This window comes from Gallus gallus, chromosome 2 (genome assembly GCF_016699485.2).
Source record: "Gallus gallus isolate bGalGal1 chromosome 2, bGalGal1.mat.broiler.GRCg7b, whole genome shotgun sequence".
NCBI classification, from domain to species: Eukaryota; Metazoa; Chordata; class Aves; order Galliformes; family Phasianidae; genus Gallus; species Gallus gallus.
In genome coordinates, this window is record NC_052533.1 from 12,509,582 (window position 1) to 12,528,378 (window position 18,797).

An 18,797-nucleotide genomic window follows, 5' to 3' on the forward strand; every position below is an offset into this window, starting at 1 on the left:
ATGTAACTCAGCACATGAAAGTATTTGGGCAAAATTCATTTCATATTTGTAAGTTGAAGTAATAACAAGGAAAGGAGCTCTCTTGGGGACGGATACGAAATGTTCTGTGCTACCAAGAAATGGAAAGAGGAAACTTGTAGATGATAAAGATAAAAGTGCAAGATGTACTGAATGTCCTAAAGGGAAAGTATACCCTGCAAAGCCCTCTGCTCGGCCAATGTCTGTTGTCTGTTCTTTCTCTGGAGCTTTACTCACTAGAGAGCATTACTCACTTATAAAGTGATTTAAGTGCAGGCCTCTTTGTCTTGTGGGTTTATACATTGGCTTTAGTCCTGTGTGCTTCTTAATTTAAATGCTAACTGAGATCACAAATGTCATTGGGAGGTTTGTTCCCAAACAACCCTCTTGCCACTCAAGCCGCTTTGTAGCCTGAACTTTCCAGACAGGAGGTGTCTCTGGACTTATGAACACAAGAATGTAAACCTGGAGAGAAGCCCCTCCAAGGTAAGATAGTGCTTGTAATTGTTTTGCTCTTCTACTTTTCTTGTCATCAAGGCATCATGTCTTTCTAAAACATATGCTACAACCACAGAGGAAACATCATCATCTTAGTGAAACATCTGTGGGAAAAAAGCTTACGTGAGATGTTGTACATAGGGATAGACTAGATCTTACCATGTTTACTTTCTGACTTCAGAACAAGTGGACATTCAACAATGGTAAGAAGCCCAAATTTATATTGTATTTGAATTTCATAGAATATTCACAGAAGATGTGTCTGTATAATTACTAATATTCTCCTAGTAACTGTAATTTTAATAATAATGCTTGTGATCATTGGAAAAAAAAAGGAAAAAGTAAATGCTCATCCAGAACATTCTGTTAAGCATGTGGATGAGTCATTGAAAGAAAAAAGAAAAAAAAATTGAGCTTTTTATTTTTTTTTTTAATGAATTACTCACTCATGGATCTAGACACATCTAGCAGATGTCAGAATGTGTGATGTTCGTGTCATCACAAGTGGCAAGTTAAAGCACAATAACATTTTTTTTCTCTCCTCTGCATTCTGTGACGGGATACTTGCCATTACTAAGATGTAGGAACTGTCAGATTACATTTCTCCCAGTCTTCAGAGACACTGCCACATCATATACTTGTTTGAAATCAGCAATGTTCAGTTCATTCTCTATCTCATTTTCCACAGAACTTTACCCTTTTACAAAATTACTAATGTGCTGCTTCACACACTGGCGTTTTTGCGAAGCTTTGCACTGGAGGAGGCACTCAAAGCAAAAGTCCTAACTCTAAGATACTATTTATCAGCCACTATGTTTTTCTGCTAAAAACAAAAAAGACACCCAGTTTAGTCATCCATAAGTCAGCCTAGAAATCATGAAAACTTTTCTTTCTCTCTCACCCACATTTGATACATTTACAACTGACTTTTCTGTTGACAACAGGAGAGAAAGAGGGAAGAGCATCCCTTCAACTGTTAGCTGTTTTGGTGCAGAGAATTGTTTGAATCCAACTGCTGCAGGCTGAGAGCAGTGAAGCAATAATACAGCAGGTTTAGCTCCCAACTGTCCCTAATTTTTTCATTAACAATCTTCATAGTTTGTCCTCTGTCTAGAGAATTCCCTTCATTAAGTATGCAGATTTGGAAAGAATGAAAAATGCTTGGTTTTAAAAGCAATGGCTGGATATTTCATCATATATTCCAGCTCCTTCTCTCATTTTCACTCGTAGCACCTTGCTTATATGTTCTCTTTTGTTTTTACCTATATTTCTGCTTTTTGCCACAGATGTTTTGTTGGGTTATTTTTCCTGTCACTTGCATGTTGTTTTATTTCAAATCCCAATTTTCTGTTGTGAAAGGTTTGTAGATGAAAAAAAAAGGAGAGACTAAGTTGCAGAGTGTATTGACTTCTCTAGATTTACATTTCCATCAACATTCATAGTAGTCTAATTAATTTGTGGACCTTGCAAGCTTTCTCCTTCCCAAAAAAAAAAAAAAAAAAAAAAAAAAGTGTATGTAGGCCAACTTAGGGTAGTTAAGAATCACAATTCAAGTTAGAAATAATAACAATTCAAGAAAGAAAACAATCACCATTTTTGGTCTCTTTCTTTTCTGTAAGAGGTCAGAGCCAACACTTCCACTGAGTTCAAGAGGGAGACTTCTCTGCCTTTATGGTCAAGTAAACACAGTTAAAATACATAAGCCAGACATATACAGACAAAATACATGGTCTGTTTCTAAGGCCAAATTTGGTAACCAATCACAATGAATTCACTGTTTCTAAATGAGGGCAGAAGTTGTCCCTACAAGACATTTTCTTTATTTATGATTTTAGTAAGCTTTGTTGAGTTTATCAAGGCCTTCCTTTTTTTTAGTTGGTTGGGTTTTTTTTTGTTTGTTTCGTTTTTTGTTTTGTGCGCACAGACTATCTCATACGATGGATTATTATTCCTTGTCTCCGAGTATATGACAGTTTTGTAGCACACAAGAAAAAACAATGTTATGAATACTTATGTGCGGTATCTTTCTTCAAGATGATGCTACTGTCTATGCAAAGATTGCAATTTTGAGATGAAAGAAAGGACACATTCGTAAATGGTAGCACAGTCCTGAAATTTATACTATGGATTTCAGCTTTTCAGTTTAGTTAGAAAAATCTTCAGGCTTTCAAGGCATCCTCTGCAGTGATCCAGAGATAAGCTAACCCTGAACATTTTTTCATGAAAAATGAAAGAACACGTTGTTGCTAATACACTATTAGCTGAAGTTTTCCAAGGGATAGGATTGAAGCTCTGCTCCTTTCAAGAGACAGTCTGACAGCAGCCACACTAGAGCCAACTGTACAGTCACTCTCCAGTGCAGCCAACAAACAAGCTGAGGGAAGACAGCTAAGGGATCAGACCCAGGTCTCGCCATAGACGTAGCTGTTGGAAACATTATATTCTGAAACAAAACTGAAATAAATTATCAGCAGAAGTGTGGGACTGACTACACCCGGAATGACTAATATTTTAATGTTGAAGGAAATTTCCCAGACTGCACTTTTAGAGACCACTGCTTATGACTGATAATATCAAGGACAGAAAGTGCAGGAAAGTAGTCAAGGAATTGCTCACAGGAGGCTAAATCTGAACACCTTCTTCCTCCTTGTTTTTGTGATACTTGCTGAGAAGATGCTGATGTTTTCAAGGTCAAAGTTCTCCAAAGAAGGTTATTCCATTCTCTTGGTGAATTCTCCATGACCACAGACTCTCCACTCTGTGTAGGGGACATTTTTTGAGGTACAGAGGAGAGTTAGATGCCCAATTCCCATTATTTCTCAAGGCAATTACATGCTTAACTGCCCTCTGTGCCTTTTATAACCTTCCTTTTAGGAGTCAGATGTCCATGATTACATAGATTATCTACAAGTTTCACAACAGCAGTACTTTGAGGTACTTTAAAATGCTATTGGAAGGTTTGACAACATACATAAAATGTAGAGTAATGATCATAGAGTCTATGGATTGTTTGTTTTAAGAAGCTGAGATTTTAATGCAAAAATAGGATACATTTTTAAGGAAACATACCCTCAGCCTAAAATACATATAATTATGGTTTATTCTGTTGCTCCAGTGGATTAAAACATTCATTATACGAGCCACAGATAAGATATAATCTGGGAGGCTGATGACTTTTGCAACATCACAGAAGATTAAAGGGGAGATTTTGTTGTAAACTAGTTGAGTTTGTAGAAAAAAACTATGTCTACTATGTGGTAAAATGATTGCTGTCACTTTCAGCTCTGGCTTTTCTATTCCATTTTTCATAGTCTAGCTGGCTGTAAATCTTCAAAATTGCATAATGCCAATTAAGAAAATAAAGAGCAAATTGAGATACCAGTACTCATAGAGGAATGTTGCTGGCTGAGGCCCCAGATATTTTTTGTGTCTCCAGTGATTTGCCTGTAACTGTTCCAGGAAGTTTGGGAAAAGCTTTGCATTGACATCATGCTATAAATGCTGGAAAAAGCTTTATCCTGGGAAACATTTGAGTCCCAGTTCAGTGTCCTGGGTAACCTATCCTACGACTTCTATGGATATTCTCAAGGTTAATGAATTCAGCAGAAATCTAACCCATCTCTTTCTATGCTTTCAAAGCTGTTTTATGGAAGAAAAAGTTAACAAATTTTTTATATCTGCATTATTTTCTCCTGATTTTACTTTTCCCAAAATCTTTTGTTTTTTGTCTTTTCAAGTGCAGCTGCTCCTATGAACCACATAATAGGAAAGTATGTTATACTATTATACTTCATTTAAAAAAAATACTTTAACAGTAATTTATTCTCACTAACAAAAGAAACAGATGAAGGATGGCTCGCCTTTTCTTAAAACATGGTCTTCAGGATTGTTTGCTTCTTTTTATAAATTAAAAGCAGTAGACATAATGACAGTAGGCATAGATCAAACTAATTCCTGGAAAAAAATAAAACATCAGAAGGGCCATTTAGATTCAGTTCATAAAGATAGCCACTGTGGAAAGTTAAATCACTAACAAGTGAGCTTCTGAGGAGGAGGGAAAGCATCCAGTGACTGTTAGGATCAGTACTTAATCTCTTAGTTGAAAATTCAATAGAGTTACTATTTAGAGGGGTTTTAGTTTTCCAGGAATTATTGTTACTTCCACCACTTGTCAGTGAATGGTTGGGTTTTCTGAACCAAACTGTGTGACTCAGAATACTTGTGATTACATCTCTGTGGAAGTATCAAGGACCAAGAAGATGTGCTGTTCTTGCGGCGTCTGTCTCTCACACTGATTGAGAGAAAAGCCAGTTGACTAGTTTGATCTAGAAGCCCTATTTTTAGATGAACTGATTTAGGCAAGAAAAACCTAACTAAATAAATTCCAATTACTGTATTGCTGTTCATTTTCAAGTTAAATCTTTTAGTATGAAAGATCTGCAAAATAATTTTGTGAGAAGTAACAATCCTTTTCTTGTAATAGTGGTTGGGAAAAAAAACAGGAAATAGAACAACCTTGCAAGTTCATAAGAAATGAATTTCTTTTGCAGTTATTGCTAAATGTGCCATTTTTTTCTGACTTTTTATTCTTTGTGTACATTTTTTCATAAATATGTTGTACGGGAAAAAATTGTTTTAATAACCTCTCACATTTGGCAAACTGAAACCCCGATGTCTCATTTCACTTTTCTGATATTTCACAGCCAAGGATTAGCAACATTTTAGAAACAATGCTAAGACTGTGTGTACTTGTTGTTTTTAATAAAACTGTCAAGTGCTAAACCCTGTGAGTGCATAGGTATATTTATAGATTATTTCTCTCCAAATGAATACGAAGAATTATTTTTAAAACCACATTCCCAAATGTAAAGCTAGCAAAACAAAGCAATATTTCACTATAAAAAAATATGCAAAAACTAATACATGTTTTGGACAGACAGAGAAAGACATGTTTCAGTATTCTGAAAATAATCTGATTCTAAATAAGACACACAATAAAAAAAGAACTGTTAGAAACTAATTTCTTTCCTTTTGCCTTCAGTGTTTTTTTTACTTTATTCAATACAGATTAGTCAATTATAATCTAGTACTAACATTTCAGAGTACAACAGCTATTATTGGACTTCAAAAATAAAGGTAAATGTTATTTATCTGCTTATGATACAGGTAATGAATCTCAAGTATAGGCAGATTACACCCAAGTTCAAATACTTACATTTAGTCACATTTTTAGTTTTTAGTCACTTATTGGATTCAGAAACCCAAGTCAACTAAACTGTCTGTCTTCACATAATCATTACCTTCCACATTTACTAAATCTGAAAGATCTATCTGTACCACTATCCTTTGTAGACAGTGAACAAACCCATCTATTTTATTCATAACCTTCAGTATCTGTAGTCACATTTTCCTACCTGATATCAGCTCCAGAAATGTTATGAATGGTGCCTAAATGTTATGTTTCACTGTGATTCTTCTGAAAAGCATCAATACATCGAGACAGTGTTCATTTTGACGTTGGTGGCAATGGAACCAGAACTGCTCAACTCAAGGCTAGAGATTCTCCTAGACTTTAAGAATAGTTCAGCTTTAAGAGTAGAAATAATCTGATTTGATGTAGATGTCAACACTGGGTTCTCTTGACAGACAGTGGAAATCTACTCAGTAGTTCAGATTGTGATTCATATCATCCTAAAGTAAACACTTAAAATAGGCCAGAGAAACCATACCCTAATCAAGTCTGCAGAGACTTCAGATGGAGCCTAAGATGATGAACTCAACTGAAGAAAGCTGATGTTACAAGGAATCCATGCATGTACTATACAATACAACATTTATACAACATTTATTGACTGTTGTAGTCCATTGTATCTAGTGTCCTATATTCCAAACAAGAAAAAAAAAAAAAAAAACACAAAAAAACCTGCAAGGATAAAGATTTTTAAGTCTTCTGCAATCTTACCTGTAAAATACATCCCCAAACCTTAATAAACCTTTTTTAGAGTTACAACAAAAATAGTGTAAAGAGACTCTGAAGAATTAAGACCTTTAAAAAAAAAAATAATTAAAAAAAGTTGAAATTAGACATGGGATTTCAAAAGCAAGGAGATTTGAATGTCTAGTGTAAACTGAGCAACCATATCCCTTGGGCTTCTTTGAAAGCCTAAATATTAGTAAAAGGAAAATTAAATCAGGAAAACATTGGCACTTCTTACCATTTTGTTACTGGAAAGGGACTGCAGCAAAAATAGCTAGTTCTCTTAGAGCAAATGTGTTAATGTAAAGACACTGTTTCCTTCATTCTACAATATCTTATTTTTGGAGAAAAACAAGCATTCCAGTTGCCACGTTTTATTCAGTTCTGTTTTTTTCAGTTCAGGTGAATCTATATTGATGGAACCTCTGTCGGCTAATTTTGTAAAATACAACTCACAATAATCTTGTGAGCACAGCTCTTTTTCTAAAGCACCATTTAAAGCATTTTAAAGGTTTGCCCATGTTCCACTCCAACTACACAGCATTAAGCTCTGTCCATAAAGGATTTTCTGAAGAGATTTTGATAGGAAGACTTGCAATGAATACCTTGACTAATAAAAATTTAAAAATACACACTGTATGTATTTATATTAGTCTGTCTCTTTCAACAGGAAGTGTTATAGAAATGCGATTACCAGACACTGAGGTTTTTTAACGTATAAAATAGGAAAGAGAGAGGACAAGCTGTGGTGAGGAAAATGCAAGCATTGTACAACTCAACAGACCTCCTGTCCCAGAGAGATTTATTTACTGGAAATTACGGTGAGAGGAAAGAGACTAAATAACTTTAAGTCCCCAGTTATTATGTCATATGTAGCCCCATAGCACAATATAACTACAATCTGCAGCTTTGTAAACTGAGCTGTCAAATACTTGTTATTTTAAAGCTGCAGCTTTTCAGGGTCCTCTGACAGCCAGTGGTCCCAGCTCTCAGCCTGATTCATTGCTGGCTCTGAGACAGAGGAAGTTCGCGTCTGCTGTAATCTAAACACTTTGCAAATGGAGCACTGGAACAGTGGTGAAAGGAGAAAACAGCCTAAACCCTATAAACCAGACAAGAATCCTACAAAGCTTCTGGGGAGAAAAGAAATAAGTACAACAGTACAGATTGCAAGATCAGCAAAAGTATTCATGCAATTTTATTTTGAACAAAAACATTGATTTTAAGCCACTTGGATGAAAAGCAGTGAAAATTATTCTCTGTCAAAAATATGGAAACAATGTCCCAGATGTGTCCTTCTGCAACATCTGTATTTTCCATTTCAAGCGTAAATATTAAAAGGTGGGTTGTAGGAGGGTATCTCCTTTTCCTCCGTTCTCTCCTATCCCTGAGAGTTGTTTGCTTAGTCGTTAAACTGAGATCAGTGGTTGATTATAAAACATAAAACAATGCAGATAATTTCCATTACTTTTTCAGAAGCATCATGCAAATGTTAAAGGGATGATGTATTCCTGGGCTGTAGTACCGTGTCCCTGTACTGCTGAGACAATGAAATCAGACGTGTCTATAGTTTACTCTTTCTTAAAGGAAACAAATGCCCAAATTCACTGAGAAATCTTTTTAAAAATAATAATAATCTTTTCTGATTTTAGCCTTATTACAGTACTCACACAATAGTAGTCTTCCTGATCTCCAGTACACATCTGCTGTTCTTACCTTTGCTATTGAACCAACTTGCACAGAGCAATGCTCATCTGCCATTCATCCCTCTCTTTATATCGTGGTCTAACTGAGTATAGAAAATGTTTATCTTAAGTACTTATATGAACCTCAACTTAGACTTACATGTAGCCTTAGGATAGCATTCTAGCTTCAATTTTCTCTAAACTGTCTGGAAAATATATGTTTCTGTATAAAAGAAAACTTGGTAATTCTATTCTACCAGACCTCATGGCAATAAAAAACAAATGTATTTTTGTAGTTTGTGTTTGGTGAGTTACAGCTCAATTCTTTAGCATTCGTTACATTGACAATAATGCATTACAGAAGGAATTGTTGCAAAAGAGAAGGATTTTTGAGAAGACATAGTAGTATAATTTGTACAAATTCTGTTCAGAAAGACACAATGCTGAAAGTTTTGGAACTTACTTGAAATGCTTATAGCAGCCATAACATTTGCCTTTCAGACAATGATTTATGGGCAGCTGGAATTTGCATGCATTGCTCCGAATCTGTGGAAGAATCTATGTGGTTGTTCATGGCCTTCAGAAACATGGATGCTGCAAAGCAGAGCTATGGAGAATATGGAAAGCAGGCTCAAAAAGCATCTGCAAACCTGTGCCAATATTACTGCCTCTGTCATCAAGCAATGGAAAGGTTTTTCTAGTTAAATTCAAGTAATTAAATCTCCCTGCTCTCATTAAAAAAAATACAACTGTCTGCTGCTGGTCTGAAGAATTGCACAGAGTGAACGTAAATTTTAATTTCATGGTGCAAGTGTTAAATTATTGCCATCTAAGCTGTCTGCCAGTGTTACATGAAATCCCACCACATTTTAATAATTCTCCCTTTGTTTTGGATGGAAATACCACGTGTTGTGATTTGGAAGTTTTTATGTGCAATTAGAGCCCTGAGAACTACAACATAATCACATTCAATTCACCTAATTGGACAGCGAGGAAACTGTCATTTCTGAAATGGTTTGTGTCTTTTGGAATGTCTGTGTGTATACACATGTGTATAAAATGAAACATTTTCTCACCCATCCTGTGTTAAAATGTAATAGAAACTCCTGCTAACTGAAGTTGAAGACATAGCTGGGTGTTCTTTAGTAACCTCAAAACATATACGTGTGCGTGTAAATAAAAAACTGTCCTTCTAAACACAAGGATCCTTCCCTCGTACTTACTTTGCAACATCTTAGTAAGGATTTGCCATCAATTCCCTCTCTTTACAGTGCATTTGATGACATTTTACAGATCATCATACTAAATAAGTAAGAACCATCCTCTCTGATTTAGAAGAAAAACCTTTATTTATTTCAATTTATTTTGGGAGTTCAGAAGTAATGACAAACTTGACAATCTTCATGACAAACATGATAATCTTCACATCACTTTAAGCTGTGTGACCAAAAAGCCATTAGCTTCACAGAAACAGACAATACATTTCATCCTGAAACAACACTTATGATCAACATTTATGCAATCTATAGGTACTTCCTATATTTGTATCAATGCAAGTAAGAAGACATGGAGTATCAAACCAGCAAGGGCTTAGAAATATCAAGCCCAAGAGTTTACCCATTTACTTCAGTGGAAAATAGTGCTAGTAAATATCAATACATATTTTAATCTTTTATTTCAGTAATTTCCATGTAAAAGCAAACATATTCTGCCAACTTTATTCATTGTCTTTGATCTTTTTTTGAAGCATATTATGATAGATTTCTGAATCTTTTAATTCAATGTTGAAGTAGATATTAAGTATATCACAACACCAATCCACACTAAATAGAACTTTTGTTTTTTGTTCTTTTGCTGAAATGTCTGACAGTATTTCAAGAATAATTTAATTATGAACTTTATATTAACAAAAGACAAGTGATTTTTTATTCCATTCAGTGTGGAATAAGATACTACCTATATTTGTTAAGCCCTGTGTATCAACCAGAATTTGCAAAGGGAAGTTATCAACTTCAGATACTCATTCTCCATTTCCCATAAATATGTTAAAAATACAAAGTCAGCTCCTAAGTTTTTCATCAAATAAACTAGCTTATTAAGATTAAGTGGCCTGAAACCACCATCTGTGAGTTCACATTTATATCTAGAAAACCTGTATAATCATGTGTATTGAGAGTAAGGCTTAGTGTTGGAAGGCCCAACCTTGTAAACAAGCTTTGTTTACACAAGAAGACAATAGGACTCTTCTTTTGTTTCAGAGTTTACATGTTCAGAGGCTGAGATCACTATTTTTGAAATGTGATGATGGGAATACAAAGTAATTACCTTTATGAAGGTTTTACAAAGAATCCTGTAAGTAAAGCCCATGACAGAAATATATAGTGTCTCCAAAGAAACAATTATGATGTATTGTGTTTGAATAATAACTCAGAATGTTTTATCATCATCTGTTTACATAATAAGTCATAATAACTTTTCAAAATATGGTGCTTGCATTTTTATTATTGTTTTAAGTGTACATAGGGGAATTACTACAGCCTAGAATCATAAACTTTGTAAAACTTTGTTGAAGACTGCATTTTTATTCCCATCCTCTTCTGCTCAAACAAAAATGTAAAGGAAACAACACACAAATAAAAGTACGCTAAAATAATCCCGTGTGTCTGGCTAAAAGAAAAGACAGGAAATTCTTAAAAGTGTGGTTATAAACTGAAAAATGCCTTTAAACATGGCTTCCTACTGTCTCACATTTATATATTCATAATTATTTCACTATCAATATTTTCTTTGCTTATATGTACACAAATTACATTATTCAACATGCCAAGACCACATTCTCAGTCTGATATCTGGAATACAAAGCCCTGTTGTCACTGGCTTCTACTACAGTGTTAAAGATGGAACTGAGAGAAATTCCTAGATTCCCTCTCCTGGAAACTTTATGATTTAAGCCTACTTCTGACCTTTAGCAATATTTCCTTGAGGAGACTGAGGTCCAAATTAAACTTTCAGGAATTACAAGAGAAATTTCAATGAACTCTAGAGATGCCAGAAAGACAAATGACAAAAGTAGTTAAAGCAAAAGTGCTGAGCACGTCTTAAGTGCTTCAATTAGAACTCTTGTTCCCCACAGGATGTTCCAGAAAGGTGTAGAGGTGCTCACAGACCCTCACAATGGTTTCAGACATCTAGCCCACAAAGTAGAATCCAAAGCCAAGATTAGAGAGCTGTTACCTACAGAGAACAGATGATGTTATGTGAGAGGACTAACAAAGTAGAAACATTATGGAGTTATCTAGAATCTAACTCATAATTTTGAAAGTCAGATAATGCCAACCTATGTAGTTGAGGCACTCTGTCACAGTGGAAGACTGTGGTTATTTCCATCCACTCAGTGTCCACAGACCATCAAGGTAATTCAATTTTTGTTTCAAAGGCTCCGTTTTTTTAAAAAAACATAACCACTGTTGAAGATGAGATGTTAATAATGGAACATAGGATTATTCTTAGTTCTACTATTTACTGAAAAATAGACATACAAACTGTGTGGGGCAAAGACAAAGGCCAGAATCCTGCTTGCTCCATAAAAATTGTTTCCTTCCTCATTTATCTCCTTGAATCTTAATGAGTTTTGCAGTTGTAGTGCACATCTGTACAGCTATGTAGACTAGCCTGGGACCCAGTGGGTAAGGTGTGCCTCCTCAGAAATTAGAGTTTAAAATACCTGAGGTCAAAGCAGATGTAAAAAGTTGTCTCCTTCTGAAAGGTTTCCAGTTTTATTGGCATATACTACGTTTGTCTGAGTGCACTTTCCAGGTCTGTGCTATAAGCTAACACTACCATTTATCTTCTGGATTCCCAGACTGTTTAAGTCAGACAGAGGTACATGCCCGCTTCACCCTGAGCCCTTCTGCGAATGGTCAGAAACAGAATACTGTGTGATCTCAAAAAGATTCAGAGCAAACATGGAAGACAGTTATGTTTAAATGACACTCTGGTTGGGCAGACACTGAACGCAGGGTTTTCAAGTCACAGTTTCAACATAGACACCTTAAACCTTCCAGTATTCTATTTTAGGTAAGTTGTTTTATTGTCTCTAACCTGCTGATTATTTGTGAGATGTAAAAATGTGCAGATACGTCTCCCTCATCTGATGTTGCTTCTTTGCTGCTAAGAAGGAGGTAAAACATTACTCTTACTTAAATTCTGCAATGAATGAGCACAACAGTTCATTTCTAAAAAGGTACATTTTTTTTTCTTTACATGGAATGTTTCTGAATTCTTACTTATTTTTCCTTAAAGTCTGTCAGATGTGTATCATTCACTTTAAAGTTATTTCCCACATAGTTGCATTCTTAAGGTAAAAAGATCAAAAGGATGGATGGGTTCAGAGCACAAGCTGTAAACTAGTTATAATTCAAGATGACTGACAATATTTAAATCTTGTTCTGACAAACTATATAAATGACTAAAGAACATGGATTCTTCATGTGACTCTTTTAAACAAATTTCTGCCTAGATATAGGTAGAACAAGGCTTATCCTACAGCAAGATAGAGGATCTGGGCTCAGCACAGCAGAGCAGTACAGCCACAACTGTGTCTCACAAACAGAAGCACGTAAACCGGTCTTTTTTTCTCTGGTAAATACATACTTACAATTACCTGATAGTTTGCCAGCAGTGCTATTGGTCAGCAAAGATACCACTTATAGCCACACCAGTGGACTCTACATAGAGAGTTGGAACATAATGATGGCAGATTTTTTTATACAGAACTTCCTTTCACTTAATTATTAACTGCTATATAACCTGTCAAAGTGTGTAACAGACTGAGTGAACCACTTTCTGGGGCCAGCATTTACTAGGATATTTGCAGAGCATCAAATTCATACATGGAAAGGAACTAGTTTGTCATCTTAGGTCAACCAGCTGATCACTTCATCTTCCAGGATCTTTCAAAATGGTGCATTTTATTTTCTTGTGGGAAAAGAAAACTTTAACAAGAAATTGAATCCATTACCAGTTTAGTGCTGTCATACTGTTCTATTGAGTTTTATAGGCTGGTTCAAAAGTTTACATAACTCTTATTTGGTATTAAAATTTATAGTGTTTTTGAATAATTTCTGAAATCCTTTTGGCTTCATGCTTCTTCCAGTGTATAAATTTTTCCCTTTCCAGTGTCGTCCTCTTTCAGCATATAGATCTTTCCTGGCAACATTGAAGCAAAACAGTATCAGACTTTAAAGTCAGAATCTTTCCCCATTTAAGTGCATCCAAATAATCATTTCCTCTCCATTCTTGGTGTTTACATGCATCAAATACTTGAAGATAGTTATGCTTCTTATGAGCCACTTAGTTAATCTCCAATGTACATACACATATTTTACTCCTTTAATCTTTCTTCATAAATAAGTTTCTCTGTCCCCCTTAATCATACATGCTAGTCCTCTCTATATTCTCTCCAAAACCTTTTATTTCTGCTTTCATTTTGGCTGTCGGAACCATTGCTTTAAAATTTCTTCATTCTAAGTTTACTTAAGTGCCAAAAAAAAAAAAAAAAAAATTGCTAGAAATAAAAATAGTAATAAGTTTCAGCATAAAGCAAACATATTCCAGTTAAGGTAATGTATATTATAAGCACTCCTTTCCTTTTGCAATTAATATTGGATTTTCATAGTGTAACAAAACATCTTTATTGCACTAGAATACAGGATGGGATATACTTTATCTGTCTTTCAGATTCTACTGTCCTTTCTAAACATTTCTCACTGCCTGAAGCTTAATTGATCTGTTTTAGATTACTAAATCAGGGTGGAATGATGAATCACAGCGTTGACTTTGCCAGATATGAAGAGAGTTTAAGACATTCAGAACCTGAGCTCATGTGAACCGACATTATCAGAAGTTTATAAATACAGACTTCTGCATCTGGACAGATGATTTGTGATATCTTCCATACTGCATGAAAACACAGGAGAACCAAAGCAGGCTTGTTATTCCATAGCATACAATAGTTCTTCAAAACCAGGATTGTTAAGGTGGTGTATTTATCTGGAGACCTCCAGGATTTTCAGACTAAGATGCAGCTTTGTGTCTAACTGCAGCCTAGACAATACATAGATGGGAAAATTCTCAGTAATTAAATATCAAGACCCCCAAGGCATTACATCATTCTATCAAGGAACTGAGTATTCAAGAAGTTAGCATCAGAGTCAACATTTACACAAGACACATGCACATTATGTAATTAGAAGATTAAGGTAAAAGTAAGACACTGCCTTTGGGAAAATCTGTTTCTTAATTGGCAGAAAGATGATTAAACTTGCCACATCAGATACTTTTGTTAAATTGAAGATCTTAAGAAAACAAACTCTTATTTATAATTCTCATCCCCTTAACTCCTGAAGAAGAGCTGGAAAACCACTGAATTTCTTGTCAAAAGAATCATGATTAAAAACCAACCAAAAAAAAAAAAAAAAAAAAAAAACCCACCTTGCTGTGTTTATTCAGTCCCTCCAATAATCTTAAGGCAGGTTTTCCTTGAGATATCATATTGTTCCTCATGGAAACGTTTACTTCCTAGAAGCTTCTTCAAACATATTTTTTTCCTAACCAAGAAACACAAGAATTATAATTGGAAGTGATCTGCAAACCATTTACAGATGTGTGGCAATGAGCTAATCTCCTTTACCTACAGTTAGTAGAGCTTCTTCATACCAGCATTAGTGGTTCAGAAGATCTGCTTCTCCACAAAGCTGTGCTCTTAGAAACACAGGGAGACTGGAGAAGTTGTTGAACCACCACAAGACTTGAGAAGCTATGGAATCACCTCTGTTGAGCTGGGAATCAACACAATGCTTTCTCAGAACAGCTTTTGAAACACCACTGTAAGCTACTGAAAGATGCGTGAATGTTTCCTGTGAACAGCAGGGAGTATGCCCAGCAAAGGATGGTGGGACTTACTTTGCTGGTAAAATATTTTCATACATGAAAAACAAAGCTTTTCCTCCTCAGCCATGTAAGACTATGACTTCCAGAAGTGATAAAATGATTGGTAGTGCAACATAGCTCACTGTGCACCTGGCATTTGGTTATCTGTATTGTACTTTCTATATTATTTCAGTGAACTGAAAAATTAGTCCATTATTCTGATGGCAGAGACAACCAGCTGTCTTCTTGATAAGATGTTGCCTGTTTTTCTCTCTTTTCCTTTTTAACCTGTTAAGCTGTTTATGTAATAAGTGATAGCAAGTCAGACGGTTCAACTAAAGTAAAACACTGCTAATGGAATATAGTGTGTTCATTGTTTTAAAAAGTCTTCCATAGATAATAAGTGTTTGTAAAAAAGAAACATTTTGAAGTATTAGTTTATGCTTGCTTTCCATTTCTATTTTAAGCCTACATAGAATAAAAAAAAGATGGAGAGACAAGAAAGTAAAAATGATAGCACTCAGATAGTCACAACACACTGAAAGATTTTGTTTGACAAAAGCATTGCAGTTCCTATAAAAACAAAGCTTAGCAGATTAAAAATAATAATAATAATAATTAGCCTGCTAAAAAAATTCTCTTCTATCATTTTCCATCAGAAAATCAAAAATAACTACAATTGTTTTATTTAATCTGTTCCTGTAAAATAGATTTGCAGTATTCTTTCTCCCGTATTTTCAGAACTGAACAATTTTTTACCATATGTGCTGTTTTAGTGCAAGTCTCCACTTTCAAATATTTTTATTTTATGATGTCTCTTCTGCTTTCTTTCATTTGCAGGTTTGTTCTTCATTCTTGCATCACAGCAGGAGTTGTACCCTTTATCAGTGTTGATGTCTTCTTAAAAGAGGGTCTGTGACCGCATTTGAAGTATCTCTACTACCAGTTGTGGTGATTTCACCCTGATGTGCAGCTAAACTACTACATCATTCTCCTGTTACTCCTACTCAAAGGAAGAGGGGGAGAAAATGAAATGAAAAAAGGCTCAGGGTTTGAGATTACCGTCACTGATCAGTGATTATGAGAATAAATAAACATAGTGTGGAAAAATCTTTGTATAGTCATTAAAATACCCAAGTGTGGCATTCTAGTAGAGATTTAATAAGGAGAAGAAACTGACCCTCAGACTTAGGAATTCATTTTCTTTACTTTTCTACAAGGACAGACATACATCTCTCTATCTAATTTATATATACATACGTATATATAAAGCAAAGCTTTTAAAGAATTTTTATTTATCATTGTAAAATCTCTACTTAGAATTGGAAAGAGATAGAAAAAAAAAAAGTAGACTTTGATTATCACCTTGATACATCTAAGTGTTTACAGTGGGAGCTAAGCTGTAGCATAGCAATGTAATAAAAATAGAAAGTAAAGTGACGTAAAAAGTGCACTGAGGACTACCTTATAACTAATTCCAAACGTTCAAGAATAGTAAATGGTTAACAGTGATGCAAAAGGAAATTACAGAAAAAACAATCAAAAAGGACTCCTAAACAATGAAAGGAAACAAAAAATTAATAAAGCAGAAGACTGAAAAACAGATAAGGAGAGCAAAACGGTGAAAGATTTCACAGAAGATTATGAAATTAGCACAAAAAATTTTTAAACAATCCTAAGAATAAACTGTCATTGAAGAACAGAATAGGGATTGTGGAGGATCATTTTTTAAGGGATGAGGTAAAAAAAGATGGAAAATTTAAACAAATTCTTCGCATAGCTGTTCAGAAAGAAATGTCAGCTCGCAGAGCTGTAGAAATATAGGTACATATTTTCTGGAGCAAAAGGAAGGATAAAACACCTAAGTAAACACACACTGTATGTGACATAGTACAGATGACAATCTTAGCATGTATCACATAAAATAATTTCTCAGTGCTAAAGCATATGCACTTCAGAATTCACAGAAAGGGACAAAAAACAGCATCACTCTTCACAAGACTAATTTACATCACTTCACCATTCAGATAACTTTTCCTTTTCAAAATGTTGCTTTGAAGTCACATGGGCTACTTACATGACTGACAACTCTAGGACTGCAGTGAAAAAGAAGTTTCAGTGGAATTAAAGAAAAAGTAATGGGAAGTGTGCAGGAGGTATCTGTGCAAAGAAGGGCCCCATGCAACTCCTCTCACAGCTTGTCTCTAAAAACTCAAGAACTGGGTTTAAATGAGAGAAACACCTTGTCTTTCTGGCAAGTTTTAGCAATGCCTTCTATGCAGGAAAGCAATTTGCTTCAAGACCAAACAGAAATGCACACTGGTTAAGAGTGATATATTACAAAAACAACAGAGCATAGCTAAATTCAGCAAATTATGAAGCAATGGCTATTTCAGTGAGAGTCAGAGATTCGTCTAATGAGATCCAGGAGTTTCAGCTCTGAACAAAAAGTGATGAATTCAAGCTTAAATTCCTACAAGTAACCCCTATTCTACATTAAAGGTAACCATCCATCACATTTTTAACTACATCTACAAGGGAGTTCAGTAACTTCAGTCTAAAAAATTCAAAACACAGACATATTTTCAGCCAAAACAAAGCCAGAGCCAGCAGTAATTTTAATTCTTTTCACTAAGTATTGTTCTGGCCATAAGACTATGTGTAAAATGGATGTGGTTGAAGCCACAATGGACTGTAAGGTTTATAGGATGAACAAGTTGCTAAGGAAGAGCTTGCATGCCTAAAAACTTACATTATTCCAGCTGGAGTGCATCCTGTAACAACAGTACTTCTTTATTCTTCCATATCTTCCCTAAAAAGCTGAGCGCTCTGGCTGAAGACAGGCCAGGAGAGGCGCATGGATGTTTGCCTTCTTCATGTTGCCTGAAAACCTAGTCCTTGTCTCATCTGGGAACAGGACAGTCATGCCAAGTGGATGCATCTCCCTGCATCTGTGGAGAGACAGCAAATGTGCTGTCTGGAAAGTATCTGTGTTCTAGGAGGTGAGAAACTGGCTTGGGCTGTTTGATTTCACTTCTACTCAGAGAAATGGGGCAATGAACTTTCTAATAAACAGGTTTGGTTCACAGAGGGATGACTCCACCATCGATCATTCCACCAGAGGAATAACTCAAGATTCGAAAATTTTAACCAGATAATTTTATCAAAAGAATAATAAAAAAAAAAAAAAAAAAAAAAAGGACCAAGTAATGACTTAAAACAATTGCTGTGATATTACATGTACATAGGATCTACTGGCCTATATGTCAGTTTTAATCTGCCACTGGTTAAATCCTACATACTGAGCAAAATAACTTACCAACACAATACATGCAAAGTAAATAAATACTCAAGCAACACTCTATGTCCCACATCCACTCAGATACCAGAAGTGTGTATTTCCAGTCTGTGAAATACAATGATAAGTAAAAACAGTGATTCTCCATGAGTGCATTACTCAGAAGAAGCAATGTTAAGGCAGTCAGTGTGATCTTTAAAAATCACTCCCAGTAAATAAATAAATAAACACCTCTACCTGCACAGCTATCTGAAGACAAGTTAACAAATTCTGTTTTCCACTTATTAGCAAATCAGTTGTTCTGTAAAGAATACATGGTCAAAACCTACAGCAACAGCTGGCACATGTATAAAGCGGGGCAAAAAGATTAAGATGAAGTATTTCTGACAAA

The 18,797-nt window shown here is 35.1% G+C and overlaps 2 long non-coding RNA genes across 2 annotated transcripts in view; one reads left to right on the forward strand and one right to left on the reverse strand.

Annotated features, from left to right (window-relative positions):
- The first annotated feature begins 407 nt into the window (after positions 1-407).
- Positions 408-18,307, forward strand: LOC121110101. Its single transcript, XR_006936297.1, has 3 exons — positions 408-504; positions 8,680-12,255; positions 15,949-18,307. It is a non-coding gene; the product is annotated as an uncharacterized LOC121110101 (long non-coding RNA).
- LOC101749139 overlaps positions 12,249-18,797 on the reverse strand; it is a 219,515-nt gene continuing 212,966 nt past the window's right edge. The window contains exons 7-8 of the long non-coding RNA XR_006936298.1: positions 14,671-14,786; positions 12,249-14,283 (exon numbers count right to left, since the gene is read on the reverse strand). This is a non-coding gene — a long non-coding RNA (uncharacterized LOC101749139). The remainder of the gene's footprint in view (positions 14,284-14,670; positions 14,787-18,797) is intronic.